At 40.4% G+C, this 14,401-nt stretch overlaps 1 protein-coding gene across 1 annotated transcript in view; it reads right to left on the bottom strand.

Moving 5' to 3' along the window:
- ANKRD49 (ankyrin repeat domain 49) overlaps positions 1-14,401 on the bottom strand; it is a 45,713-nt gene that overhangs the window by 9,111 nt on the left and 22,201 nt on the right. The window lies entirely within an intron of this gene.

The following is a 14,401-nucleotide window of genomic DNA, read 5'->3' as shown; positions in this document are numbered from 1 at the left end:
CTGCAATTGTTGTTTTTTAGCATACTTCCTTGAAACAGTGTACAATATAAAGACACTACAAGAGTGTAATATCCACGGAAAACTATTACAAGCGAGCGACCTACATTTGTTTGTTTATCATACCTCATTGAAACAGTGTACAATATAGAGAAACTACGAGGGTGTAATATTCACGAAAGAACCAGTGCCATGGAGAACCTTAACGTTATTACACCGCCAATGTTCCTACAGTCAGCTGGAGATCCACCCATTGAATGGGATGAATGGATCGATATTTTTGAAAATTATATAGAGGCACTTGATGGGAAGGATTTCAGCGCCACTAGAAAGAAAGCTCTTTTATTAAGTGCTCTAGGAAAAGAGGGACAGCACTCTTTTAAATACTTGCCAGTAGGTCTAAACCAAGATGGTAGAACATTGTCCAATGTGTATACTGAGGCTAAAGCGAGGATGAAAAAACAATATTCAAAAGAAGTAAATATTGTCATGGCGAGACACAAGTTTTACACTCAACCACAGAGAACAGAGGAATCTGTAGATCAATTTGTAACCAGACTACGTGAATTGTCCATTAAATGTAATTTCGGAGAAATAAGAGACGAAATGATAAGAGATCAGCTGATAGTACAGTGTAGGAACAAGAAAATGCAAGAAAAATTATGGGCAGCAAAGAATCCCACTCTGCAGACAGCCATTGACATAGCCAAAGTAGTTGAAGAATCTAATGCATGTATGAAAGAGATGGAAAGAAAGGACGGTGTGAAGGAGAATGGACATGGGAATGGTGTTTCTTGTGTGGAACAGGTAGAAGTTGCGGCTGTGAATAGGAAAAGCGTAGACACGGGAGAAAAGAACACCAAGAGATATGGTAGTGGGTTTCCAAGTACTGAAAGGAATAGATTCCAAGCAAAAATGTGCGGTAGGTGTGGTAGCACATTTCATACCTCGGATTACAAGAGATGCTTTGCCCTAGACAAAGTATGTAGGAAATGTGGAAAAAAAGGCCATTTCTTTAAAATGTGTAAAGGGGTGATTGGCGACAAAGTAGCGGTAGTGGAAAAGAGAGAAGTGATGAGAGATGACACTGGGGTTGAGGGCACCAATAAATTATTATGCTTAGGTGGACAGAACATGAGTAAAGGAGAACCTGGCAGGAGGCAAAGACCCAAGGCCCAATTTCCTATTGAAAAAAAATTAGTCCAGTTAATGGTTGACCCAGGGTCGTTCTGGACTATTATTCCAAAAGATATGTTCTTAGAAAATTGGGGAAGTGTACAGTTGTTAACTAGTGATAGTGTTGTTAGGTTACATGGTGTGTGAAATTTCTTTCAAAGATCGTTTCACGACAGGGAAAGTTTACATAGCAGAGTCAGGTCCTGTAATTTTAGGTTGGGAACAACAGTACGATCTCAGTATAGTTATCAACCCCAGGGCTGTACCACAAGTGATGGTGGTAGACAGCATAACAACTGAGTCGATAGTTGATGGAATGTCAAGTTTGTTTGATGAACACATCGGGGAATTGAAGGGTTATGTGCAGAAAATTGTACTGCGTGATGGTGCCATACCGGTACAACATAGGGTCAGGAAGGTTCCACTCATTGCGCATGAAGAAGTCAAGAAGATACTTAAAGAGATGTTAGACCAGGGAGTGATAGAACAAATTGAAACATCTCCCTGGATTTCTCCAGTCGTTATCACGACCAAACCTGACGGAAGTTTCAGATTCTGTGTGGACCTTCGCACATTGAACCAGAACATCGTTGTAGACAATTTTCCATTGCCAAATATCAATGAGTTGGTCCTGTCACTAAAGGGTGGAAAGTATTTTTCGAAGTTAGATCTCCGCAGTGCTTACCACCAAATTAAATTGCATCAAGACTCTAAGGCACTGACTGCTTTCATAACCACTGAAGGGATTTATCAGTTCACTCGCATGCCTTTTGGACTCACATCTGCGGCAGGAGTCTTTCAACGAATGATGGGTGCTGTGTTAAAGGGAGTGAACAAAGTTGTGTACTTCCAAGATGATGTTTTAATCTTCGGAGAGACTGTAGAGGAACATAATCTTATATTGAAAACTGTTTTGGAAAGAATGGAACAGGCGGGGTTGACATTGAAAAAGGAGAAGTGTAAGTTTGCAGTGAAAGAAGTGGAATACCTTGGCTATACATTATCTGTTAATGGGGTTAGACAAAAAAGGGATTTGTTAGAATCCATCAGAAATGCACCAGTCCCATGTGACAAAGATCAGTTGAGGTCTTTTCTTGGCCTCATCGAGTATTATGCGAAATTTGTAAAAGATTTTGCAGGGAAAACGGAGAAGATTAAGTTTCTTTTGAGAAAAGGGTGCAAATTTGTGTGGGATCTGGAACAGGATAATTGTTTTCAAGAAATCAAGAGAGAGATATGTGAGGCTGGTATCTTGACACCAATCGTAAATCTGTTTTAACAGTGGATGCAAGTGCTGTGGGTGTCGGTGCAGTACTAGCTCAAATGCATGATTCCGGCTTGAAAACTGTTGCCTTTGCGTCAAGGACTCTCACAACCACAGAAAGAAATTATTCTATTATAGAACGAGAGGCCCTTGCTGCGGCATAGGGTTGCGAGTATTATAGAATGTATTTGTGGGGGTTCAAATTTACACTGTTAACGGACCACAAACCTTTAGTTAAGATCTTATCACCTGGTGGGGCTGGGAAGGGATCAGCGAGGTTAGCCAGACTAGCTGCAAGAATCCAAGAATATTTGTACACTGTGGAATATATTCCTGGTTGGAAGAACTGCCAAGCTGATGGTCTTTCCAGACTTCCTCTACCCTGGGAGACGGTAGATAAACCAGGAGTGGATTCACTCAATTCAGAAGGGTCTGTGGCAGCTGTGGATGAGATAGTAGAGATGTGTGCTGGGGCGATTAGTAAGAGTTGGTGGAATGCCTCCATGGTGAAGGATGAGGTGTTGAAAAGGGTGAAAGATCTTATTGTAAAGGGTTCAAGGAGAGAGAGTTGTGTATCTCCTGCTCTTCGTCCATATTTAAAGGTGTTGGAAGATTTGTCTATTTTGGACAATGAGTGTTTGATCATCCTGAAAGAAGATAAGTTCATCCCGCCACAGGAGGTGAGGTTTACCTTATTCAAGTTGGCTCATGAGGGTCACCTAGGACAGTCTATCACTAAAAGAAGAGTGAGGGAGCACTTTTGGTGGCCAGGCATGGACCTCGAGATTTCTGACTGGGTGGAAAGATGTTCTGATTGCATGGAAAGTGAGAAGAGGCTTAAGGTGGGTAATCAGAATAGTTGTGGTACAATTGAAGACCCAGGATGTCCATGGCACACCATATGTCTTGATTTTATTGGGCCCTTTTATCAGTTGAGTCAAGATATGAGGTTTGGTTTGGTGGTTGTAGATGTTTCATCAAAGTGGTTGGTAGTCAAATTCATGAAGGAAATCACCACCAGCAACACTATCATTGCGTTAAAGGATATTTTCAGAGAAGATGGTTTTCCTATGAAGATTATCACAGACAATGGAACGCAATTGACTTCCACACAAATGGCTAGTTTTTTGGAAGAATGTGGCATTGCACATTCACGAACTTCACTTTATAACCCACAGGGTAATGGCATTGTTGAGAGGGCGAACCGTATGGTCAAAGGTGCGATTCAAATGGCCCTCTCATCTAAAGCCAATGTGAGAGAATTGGTTAATGACATGGTTTGGGCCTATAGAACTACTGAGAATGGAGTGACAGGGGAAATTCCCTTTTGCATGATGAGAGGACGTTCAGCTGGTACCAAACTAGTTGCTGCATGGATGAAGGAGTGTTTGAGTACTGGAGTGTTTGAGAAACACGAAAGTAGAGAGGGGTTGGACAAGCAGAAAGACGGGAAGGTGTCAGAGAGTCAATGCAATCTTTCGGTAAATGATTGGGTGAAAGTGAAACCTGGAAGAGTTGGCGTTGGGTTGACGAAGTTTAGGGGTCCATTTAAAGTTAAGTCTGTTCATAAAAGGTTTGTTACTTTATTTAATGGTGAGTGTTGGAACTTGAGGCGGGTAGCATTATATAAGAAAGCTGGAAAAGTAATTAAGCTACCTCAGTCTAACCGTGAATCAGAACCAGTCAATAGGAGTTCTGCCGATACTGGCAGAGGTCAGAGGGAAAGGAAGCCTCCTAGTTACTTACGAGATTTTGTTTCACATTGATGTGGGTTTTGTAACGAGAGGCATGAGTTCTGTTTTTTATATTTATTTCTGTTTTTTTTATTCTGTTATCTATGCGAAGGAGAGAGGATATGTTGTATTCTCATCACTTCTATTTTGTTGTATTGCTTTAAGACCCACATTCTATGTTTCTGATGTCACATGTCTCTGCATTCTGTCTTGTCAGTTAGCTCCCTGCTTTCTGATGGGGACACCAGTTATTCTCTGTAGCACTTAATAAATATCATATATTCAACTACCTGGACCATTATCATCATTTACAACACACTCCTACGTGTCTTAGAGCCCGCCATGGCAGGCGCTCATTCCAGGTGCTAGTGGCTAGATCCTGGAACAAGTTTCCACTCCCGCTTAGGCAGGCCACGAACATACTGGCTTTCAGGAAACAATTTAAAACCTGGCTGTTCCAACAAGCAGGATAATGGTCACGCACCCTGGGATTGCGGTTTCCCCCTTCTGGCCTCTGTATCTTTTTGTCTCAGCGCCGGGGTACTCTGCAGAGTAACTGTGCGCTCTAAAAGTCCTTTTTAACATTAACATTCCAACCCATTAAGATTACTAAACCTGCTGTCTGAGACCTGAAAAAGAGTCCTAAAGGACTGCTCTCCCTTTTGTACACAGGACAAAGAAGTGGACTTCAAGGGTCAGAAGGCAGACCTCCTGATTAAGCTATAAGGCAGTGGTTCCGAAAGAGTGCTTAATTGATTGCATGTCGAGGGAGATGACTTCCATATTTCACTGGGTCCCCACATTCCAACACTCCCAAAGTAAGCAAAAGATGCCTGATTTAATTTGTTACTCGTTAATAGTTTTGTTTTTTTCCAAATACATTTTACACCAATGCAAGTTATCAGGAAAGTACATTTGTCCTGTCTATTAAACACACAAAATACTATTAAGTATTGACATTTGTACTTGAATCATAGGTACTTCCAGTACACATTTCTTTCAGTACATATACATTTCCAGACAGGCCCGCTCTCTCCTTGAGCACAGGCAAGTAAAACACAATATACGCATAATGCCAACATGTGGAAGCAAGAAATGAGGGATGTTAAAAAAAAAATTTTTTTATTTAAATTAGAGGATTTTTTTTTATTTGCATGGATTTGGAGGCAATTTTTGGGAGGAGACAGCAAAAATAAAGCTGTATGTGGTTTAAAAAATCGTGAGTCACCCTGCTGAGACAGGTGTGTTGGCACGTATGACAAGGGTAGAAATGGCAGTGCATGCAAATATTCTGCAAGCGCAGAAACACTTTGGCAATGGGGCCTACATGCATAGGGGTGCTATCTAGCACTGTACGTGGGATAGAAAAGTTAGAGAGGGTATTCTAAAAAAGGCATGAGCAAAGAGGTTTAACTAGGAATATTTTATTAGAGGCGCCGCCTTAGTAATATGAAACATCCTGCGTATAGGATTATAATACATACATCAGCTTCATCCCAATTATTTTCAGGTAGGAAACTGCCAGCACTCCCGAGGCAGGGCTTACATCTCTCACACACCTTGAAAAAAGTAACAGTGTGGTGCCACGGGCAATGGCCAATGGGTCAAGGGAGTCGTGGGTCGAACAAGATTGGGAACCACTGCTACAGGGGCACAACAAAAGTACAAGAGGCATTTTCCTGCCACAACCTAGCTGGATTGTATCCTCCTGTGGGCCTCTAAAACACTGCAAATCTCTAAGTGCCTCTCCATAGCTCCTGGGGAGGGGGGGAGAGGGATTTAGATTTGTACTCCTGTGGTGGATTGGAGGACTAAAATCTGAAATATGTGACTAGTACATACTTGCTTAGAGTATCTGACCCACGCTCTATAAAGGTCAGCGTCAAATTGCACCAAAGGTCCTGTTCTACCATGACCATAGACTTCTGGGCACTATTTCTACTGAAATAACTTAAAAAGTCAAATCTCCAGTTCCCTTTATTGGACTTGTGTCATTTTTATATAATTTTGTTAAATAAATATTATTCTAGTTTTTTTTAATTCATTTTGGGATTTGTGCTGCATTTTGACTTTATTAATGTTCAAGTACTGCATACAAACTTTACACATTGCCTCTACATTTAGCCGGTCTGCTCTGTGCCATAGCTACCAAGGAGCCGAGCGCAGGTATATTTAGTGACTTTAATGATTCACCCTGACATGGACTGTGATAATTACTTCAGATGGGTACTTCCCCACCCCCAACTCATAACCCAATTTCTTACCAGTATGTAAAAAGTTTAATTTATAAAAGGGAACTGACATAGCTAGAAGAGTAGTTGTTTCTAAGGCATGTGCCAGGGAGATACACGATACAAGAGTTAATGAAGTCATGAAGATGAGTGAAGTTGTCAAAAGTGAAACAAATTGATTTGCATAGCAAAAACACTTCATGAAATGCGGAAGTTCTAAAGGGAAAAATAGAGGGAGGACAATACATTTTAAAAGTGGGCTGTGATATCTTGTATCGAACATGAAGCTCTGTACAGAAATTGGTGAAGATTGCAGATATGGCAAGTGTAGACATTTTTGTAGCGTTTGTAGAAATAATAGGAGAACAGCTTTAAATTGTGTAGTGCGTGATGAAAAAGTTAATGATCTGAGCAAGAGAATGGGGAATTTGGAGGTAGTAGCGAATAATAAAGGGGTGGAAGAGTTCAGTAAATTGTGTGGAATTGAGCACCCCATCAAGGTCAAGCAAGGTTCTAAACCAATTGAACACAAACTTTAAGAATGTGCCATATAGTATTAGGAATAATTAAAATCAATAAAGTTGAAGTGTGAGGTAGGGATTGTAGATTAGTTGAGGCTACCAGAGGTAGTGGCTATCACCAGTAGTACTGATGAGGAAGATGCCAGCTTATATGAGGCTGTATGTCATGCTAAAAAGCTTGACCAGAGCAATTTGTATAGCAAGTCCTTCTTTGACCAGGATAGTTGACTATAACCACTTGGTTCACCTACCTTGACCCAAGGGCCGCCTATTCTTAAGTAGTCTTAGATGAGTAGTCCAGGCATGTAATTGCGTTTGTCAATCCTGGCAGAAGTTTTTTATTTTGCTGTACACCTTTTGGGTTTGCACCAACGGCTTCAGTACTTGAGAAAATAATGCGCAATTTTTTCAAAGCAGTTAAGAATATTGTGGCATTTCAGGATATCTTGATTTGTGGTAGCACCAAAGACAAACATGATGTGGCTGTGCAAGACAATAGTGCAGATTGTTCAAGTAAATATTGAAGATTTTCGGAGAAGTAGGGGTGACTGTGAGAGATTACAGGTCTGCATTTGCGATTAAAGATGTTGAGCATTTTGACATGTAGTGTCAGGTGAGGGAGTCAGACTGAAGCACAGTTGGTTACTGCCATTAAGAATGTACTAGCAACCGTGAGCTTTTAGCGTCTTTTATGGGACTACGCAAGTTCTATTAATATCTGTAAGGGATTTTGCTACTAAAATAGAGTGTTTTAAGCACCTACTGAAAAAGAAAGTGGAATTTACTTGGAAGGAGGAATGTCAAATTTGCTTCAACAGGATTATTGAGCAAAATATAAGAACCTATTTTCAGAACCTCTGTTGTAGAAAGGGAACTTGCAGTACTGTGAATACAAGTGTGTATGGCATAAGAGCTGTATTGCCGCATGAGGAAAATGAGCTAACCAAAAGTTTTATTTTGATATTTGGAAGGAATATGGAACACAGACATTCCAGGATTGAAAACGAGCTATTGGTTTGTGTGTTGGGAATAAATACATTTAAGCACATTTTTGAGGAAAATATTTGTATCAAGAAAGGATTACAGACCTCTATTTGACATATTGGATGGAAGGAGAGTGAATGGGCCAACGGCGAGACTGGCCTGATTAGCAGCTACTCTATTTGGAATATAATTTATATGTAGAGAACATTTTAGGAAGAAGAAAAATGTAAGGATTGATTCTAATTTGAGACTGCATGATAATGAAGCCATGCGATAGGAATGTACAGATCAGAAGGGCAGTGAAGTGTGCCTTTGTGCAATGACTGATGTTCACGTTGTGATTTGCAGCAAGAAAGAGGACTGGATACTAAGATTCTACCGACCTACAAATATGATTTATGATGTGTATGTTTGTGTGTGTGTGTGTGTGTGTATATATATATATATATATATATATATATATATATATATATATGTGTGTGTGTGTGTGTGTGTGTTTTCACTGAAAAAAACAAAGGTTACAAGGACGTTATAGTTGGGCTCAGATTTCACTCCTACCAAACCAGTGAAATTCAGCAGTTATTGTTATATAAGCTAACTATAACGTACTCCCCCACAATGCACTGCTTATGAATTCAAATGTTGCATCACTCATGACATGCCCAGTGGCATCACTTGTGATTTCTCAAATTACATCATCCAGTGAGTGTTTTCTGAAAGTTTTAATGTTAAACATATATACACACTGGCCCCACTAAGGGCATCACTGAACGCTGCGGCCAGGCTGGTCACGGGTGCCAAATGAAGTGCGCATATATCCCCAATCCTAAAAACTCTTAAATGGTTGCCTTATGAAGCTCTAATTCAGTTAAAGGTTACCGTTCTAGCACAAAAAGCCCTGCATTTCAAAACTCCCAGGTACCTTGCGCAAAAGCTTGAATTATCCTGTGGTGGGAGAACATTAGGAAGCGCTATCACTCTCCTCCTGAAACCACCTATCCTTAGGAAAAAGAGAACCGCTCTACGAGCCTTCTCCGGCGCTGCCCCTAGGTTTTGGAACTCTCTTCCACTGGAAGTTCGCAGAATCTCTTCAAAGACTGCTTTCAAACTGGAAGTCAAAATATTCCTAATTAACACATTTTTACCTTAACTTGGGCCTGGATCACTTGCTCGGAATCACGGTTCCTAGAACCATTGTACACTCATGTGATGCTGCTTTGTCTTTACTGCATTCTGTGTCCCCTTCGTAACCTGTTATATTCAGGTTTTTCATAGTACTCTCCGTGATTCACTTGTCTGGGAAACATGCGAGTATTCCTGTTATGTATTCATTATTGATGTCGATACTGGATCTATGCTCTTCTTTTCCGCATCGTATACCACCTCCCTTAGACTGTTACATACTTGTTTATTGTACTACTCTCCTTGATTCATATGTCTGGAAATTATGCGATCATTTGTCTGGGATGTATGCGATTATTCCTGTTGTGTATTCTTACCTATTGTCAATAATGGATTTATGTCCTTCCTTCCTTTGTAAAGCGCTCCGATATCCTTCGGGATCTTGTTTGCGCTATATAAAACTTTATAAATGAATAAATAAAAATTGTTAAAAATGCACACATATGACACGGTGGTTTGACCCTTATTAAGAAATCAGTTTGGTCTGACGTTTGATGGCCAAGGATAGGTAGATGAAGAGAGAATGTAGTAATCAATTGTGTTATATGTAAGGTAAGTGGGAAGCACTCTGTAATTCACAAATCACCATTACAACCAAATAAGTATCCTAGCATGGCAATGACAAAGTTGGGAGTCGCCTTTTTAGAGCCATTTGAAATTCTCCCAGATCGCATGCATATTGTAATAGTGCCGGAAGATTACTTACCTCAATGTCTGGAGAGCAAGTTTGTAGCTTCTCTCACTGTTAAGGGTGTAATAACATTTTTTGAAGAGGTGTTCAAAAAAGAAGGGTATCTTTCAAGTATGATCACTAATAGAGAAGTGGAGTTCACTTTACGTGACATGGGAGAGGTTTTGAAAACCTATGGCATTGAGCATAGTAGGACTGAATTATATCACCCACAGGTCAATGGGGTAATGGAAAGATGCAACGGAGTGGTAGTCCAATGGGCAGTGAAAGGACATTAGGGTATGGTGAAAGCAGTGAGAAGCATGTTCTACGCCCTCGGACACAAACTAGCACCATGAAATTGTTGCCTTTTCAGAGCATGGGGGTGGAAAAAGGGTGGTACAGAAATGTGATGGTGTAGATGGGTAGATGATGGAATTGTACGGGCAGAAATCAGTGCATGGAAGCAGTTTGAAAAAGGCAAAAAGATACACTGAGATCAAAAAAGTAGACATAAAGAAAAGGTTTGACAAAAGGAAGTGCAAAGATATTCAAACCCTTAAGGCAGGAGAATGGGTCAGGTTTAAACAACCTGTACATGTACGCAAAGGACTGTGTACATTTGTTGACGCTGAATAAGTTCAATACAGTCAGAGTAATGTAATCAGAGGGCAGACTAAACAGTGGTGGAATTTGCGAAAAGTGGTGGAAGTGACATATGGTGAAGGTACAAAGTCGGAAGGCAATAAGGGTGAGGCTGTATGCAGGAGAAGTGAAGAAAGAACTGATAGAGAAAGGGGTACGCCAGGAAGAAAAAGATGCCAGGAAGACTCAACAAGTATGCTTTAAAATAGTTTGTCAGTAATTTTATTTATATTTATTTTATCTTTCTCTACTGCCAGGACTGAAAGAAATTGACAAAGAAATCTTTATTGTATGATTAATTAAAATCCTTTACAAAAACGGCAGAAAGTGCAAGTTTAGAAAAGGTAATAATAAAATACATAAAATCTAAATAAAACATGTTTAAAATACAGAGATACTATAAGGTTGCAGAACGCAAATGAATTAGTATCAAAAAGAAAAAAGGGTAAAAAAGCGGTCCATTTAGAGAACAACGCATGCAGATGTTGTCAAGCGGGGAATGTGCAAAACTGCTATGGGCGTCCTATTCCTACCAGAAATTAGTGTAGGCATGTATATTATTGAAAATGTGGTTATAAATAATAACAAGTGTTAGTGGTGCTTGGAGCATAATTTATACAACTGTCACTTCTCTGGCTGATCGTGTGAACATTCCAGCAGCAGCATAAAACTTCCCAATTAGTGCCAGCTCCATCGGGACTGTGGTGGTGTAGATATGCCTTAAAGCCTCCTTACATGATCTAACGCTGTGATGTATGAGCATAGTTCTTAGATACAAGCGTCTTGGGGGAGGCAAAGCTGGGCAGCAGCAAATAACATGCTCCGCAGATTCTGTGTGATGTTGACACAGACAACTGCCGTAGCCACTTGATGACCAGTTTTTCCAGTGGGCTCTGTAGTCTTGTATAGGCAAAGTTAAGAGCCTTACTCTCATACATAACATTTTGTAGGGCTTGCCTTCCAAGACCTGCTTTTAAGTAGGGCTGACATGTAGTACTTTCATGTGAGTTAGCAAGGCCTTCTGCACCTAGGACTGATCTGATCCGTTCAGGGTCTTGTTGCCTTGAGATGTTCTTTCCACACTTTTTTAGCAGGATGTTTAAGCTACTCTTTGTTAGTGGTATGTCTGTGGAAGGTTCGATTGTCAGTCCCAATGTTTGTTTGGCAATCAAGAGATACCTCGCCCAGCGACTGTGGTTATCTGTAAAGACCACCTGTAGCGCAGCCCTGATTGTGTCCGGGCAAGCATTGATCATGTTGTGTTGGAGTCTTTTCTACATTCAATGTCCATTGCTGTGACGTTGAACTCTAATCGGATCAGTGAACGTTTGGTCGTGTAAGGGAGCTTAAAGACTTTTCTATACGCCATTGTGTATAGGCTCTCCAATTTTTTGGTCAACAGACTAGGGAAGACAAGGTGGCCATAGCTGAGTGTAGGCATTAGCTTGGCTTGCATAACTCGTCGGATCCCCTCCGTCGAGTGGCTTACAAGCTTATGGTGTAATTTGCACAAGCCATATGTTAGCTTAGCTGCTTTTGCCTCCAGTGCTTTGACCTGCAGTGCTGGTCTGCAGGTATCTGTAAATTACACTCCTAAGTAGGTGTACTTATTGGTCATGCTTATACTTAGAGGGCCCAGCTGCCATGCCATTATTTGTTTTTTTGGCTTGTGGCCAAAGATCAGCACTTTAGTCTTAGATGCATTAGCTGCGAGCTTGTTTTCAGTGTTGTAATTATGTAGCATCTCTAATGCCTTTTTCATGCCAATTCTTGTATGATCCAACAAAATGAGATCGTCCGCATACTGCATAATTGGCAGTCTAAGGTGGCCCAATTTTGGAGGAAAGATGTTAGTTTTTAACAGTGCTTCTACCAGGTCAGCGGTGTATAAGTTATACAGGGTGAGGGTAATCACGCAGCCCTGTTTTAGCCCCATTTGTGAAAATCTTGGCAGTTGCGCATGTACTAGCAAGCTTTACTCGCACCCACGTGCCGGTATAGAGTGATAAGATGGCCGCCAGCAGTTTCCATGGTATACCCCACTTAGCCAATTTTGCCCACAGGATGTTTCGATCAACTCCATCAAATGCGGCACTGTAGTCCACAAAACAAGCATATAATGGAAGGGAGGTGGGCCCAGTTGCCTTTGTTGCCAGATATGAAAGTGCGGTGGCGTTGTCCATGGTTGACAAACTTGTCCGAAAGCCAGTCTGATAATGCGGATTTACTTGATTTTTCGTGATAAGTAACTCTAGCTCTTTCAGGAGCATTTTTGCAAATACCTTTCCTACCACGTCCAGTGGTGCAATCAGTCTATAGTTCCCTGGGTCAGAGGCATCCCCCTTTTTCTATTGCCAGGAATGTATTGCCTAGTTCATGTCACTCATTAACATGGGTTGTTTTGTGTCGAGTTCTTTTCTTGATTTTGCATTCCTTAATTTATAGTGAGTGTTTACTTCTATACAGTTTGCTTGTATTGTGTACCTAACTGAAAAAAGAAGATGAGTGTTGTGGCTACCTGAAGACATCTGGTAACATCAAGGAATGAAATGTGCTCATTATATATTTTTGAGTAATATTATTCTGCTATTAGGCAGCTGGTTTAGCTCAATGAAGCTATCACTGGGCCGGTGTCCTGAGCTGTTTTACAATAAACTTGTTGTGTAACACCTATGATGGAGCATTCATCCTCTACCTACATAGAGCATTACTTCACAAGGCATTCATATGACTTACTTCAGGTTCTGTAATATTTTTTTTTATATTTTCCCCACACATTGGTTTAAAAGCAAGCACTCAATCAAATGTTGCCAGTACAAAGGCATTGTTTTAAGCTTAATTTGGAGAGTGTTTTCTGCTTTTTAAAAAGCATTTTAGAATCTCATGCAATGGTGGGACTATTTAGAGTTTCAAAATATTTGAGATCCCTTAAATGATAAACATCAATTGCATTATAAAATGTCAGGACTTCAAGCACTAACTCTATTTTCCAATGGGTAAGCCAACTTGTGTTGAAACACCTATTTCTGTATGTTTCTGCTTAAAGGTTTCAGGTGGGGGGGGGGGGGGAGACACACAACCATACTGTTTGCGCAAATACCTTCTCTGCAATTACGGTGTCTTGTGGAATAAAACAATCACAAAAACGAGTTGCACTGACAAAGAGAATCTTGGAGAACAACAATGGCTTGCCCGAAACACAAACAGCTCCAACAAAAACCTTTGGATTGAAAATGTAAAGCAAAGTTGTATGATGTAGAAATTAGTGACCTGGCCTGGATATCAAGAAGGCATGAGGGTTTCCAATTACAGAAGAAAATTAACCTACACTTTTGAGAAAAACACCTAACAGGAGGGCAAAATGGAATATGAAACCATGTGTAGATTGGAAATCTTTATCTGAATGACTAATCAGGAAATCCTGATATGAATGAATAGTCTTCTGCGATATTAATTGATCAAAGGAGAGAAAGGTCTTAGAAGAATCTGGGAGCCAAGCTCATCGAGAGTTGTGCTGATGTGATTGTTGCTGAGAAGGAGCCCAGATTAATTCTCTACTCTAACCTAAATGTTACCCTATCCTGGAACCGACATCTAGGCAACAGTTGAGAATAAACTGAGGTGATCTGTCATGAATAACACACACCTCACGAGTAAGACGGGCTTAGTTTTAAAAAGCCACTGAAATTGTGATTCTGAAAGCAATTAATGTTTGCATTATTATAGTTTTACACCCTTGACCCATAATCATCACCTTGCTACGTAAACAGCATAATTAATATAGAATGTGTGCTTGTCCTTCAGGAAACAAAAAAAAGAGATAGATTCACAACCTTTGGATAATTACACAGTCATTTACCAACAAACATTATTTACTTCTTGGGGGCACTATTGCTAACCTGTATTCAAGTCTTTATTCCTTTGGAGCATTGAAAATGCCCAAACTCATTTCTGCGCAAACTAGACACTTATACAATAATGGCATTTAACTTCAAGGG

The sequence above is a fragment of the Lissotriton helveticus genome, chromosome 8 (genome assembly GCF_964261635.1).
Source record: "Lissotriton helveticus chromosome 8, aLisHel1.1, whole genome shotgun sequence".
NCBI lineage: Eukaryota > Metazoa > Chordata > Amphibia > Caudata > Salamandridae > Lissotriton > Lissotriton helveticus.
Note: the sequence above shows the minus strand (reverse complement) of the source record. Positions and strands in the feature narration are given on the sequence as shown.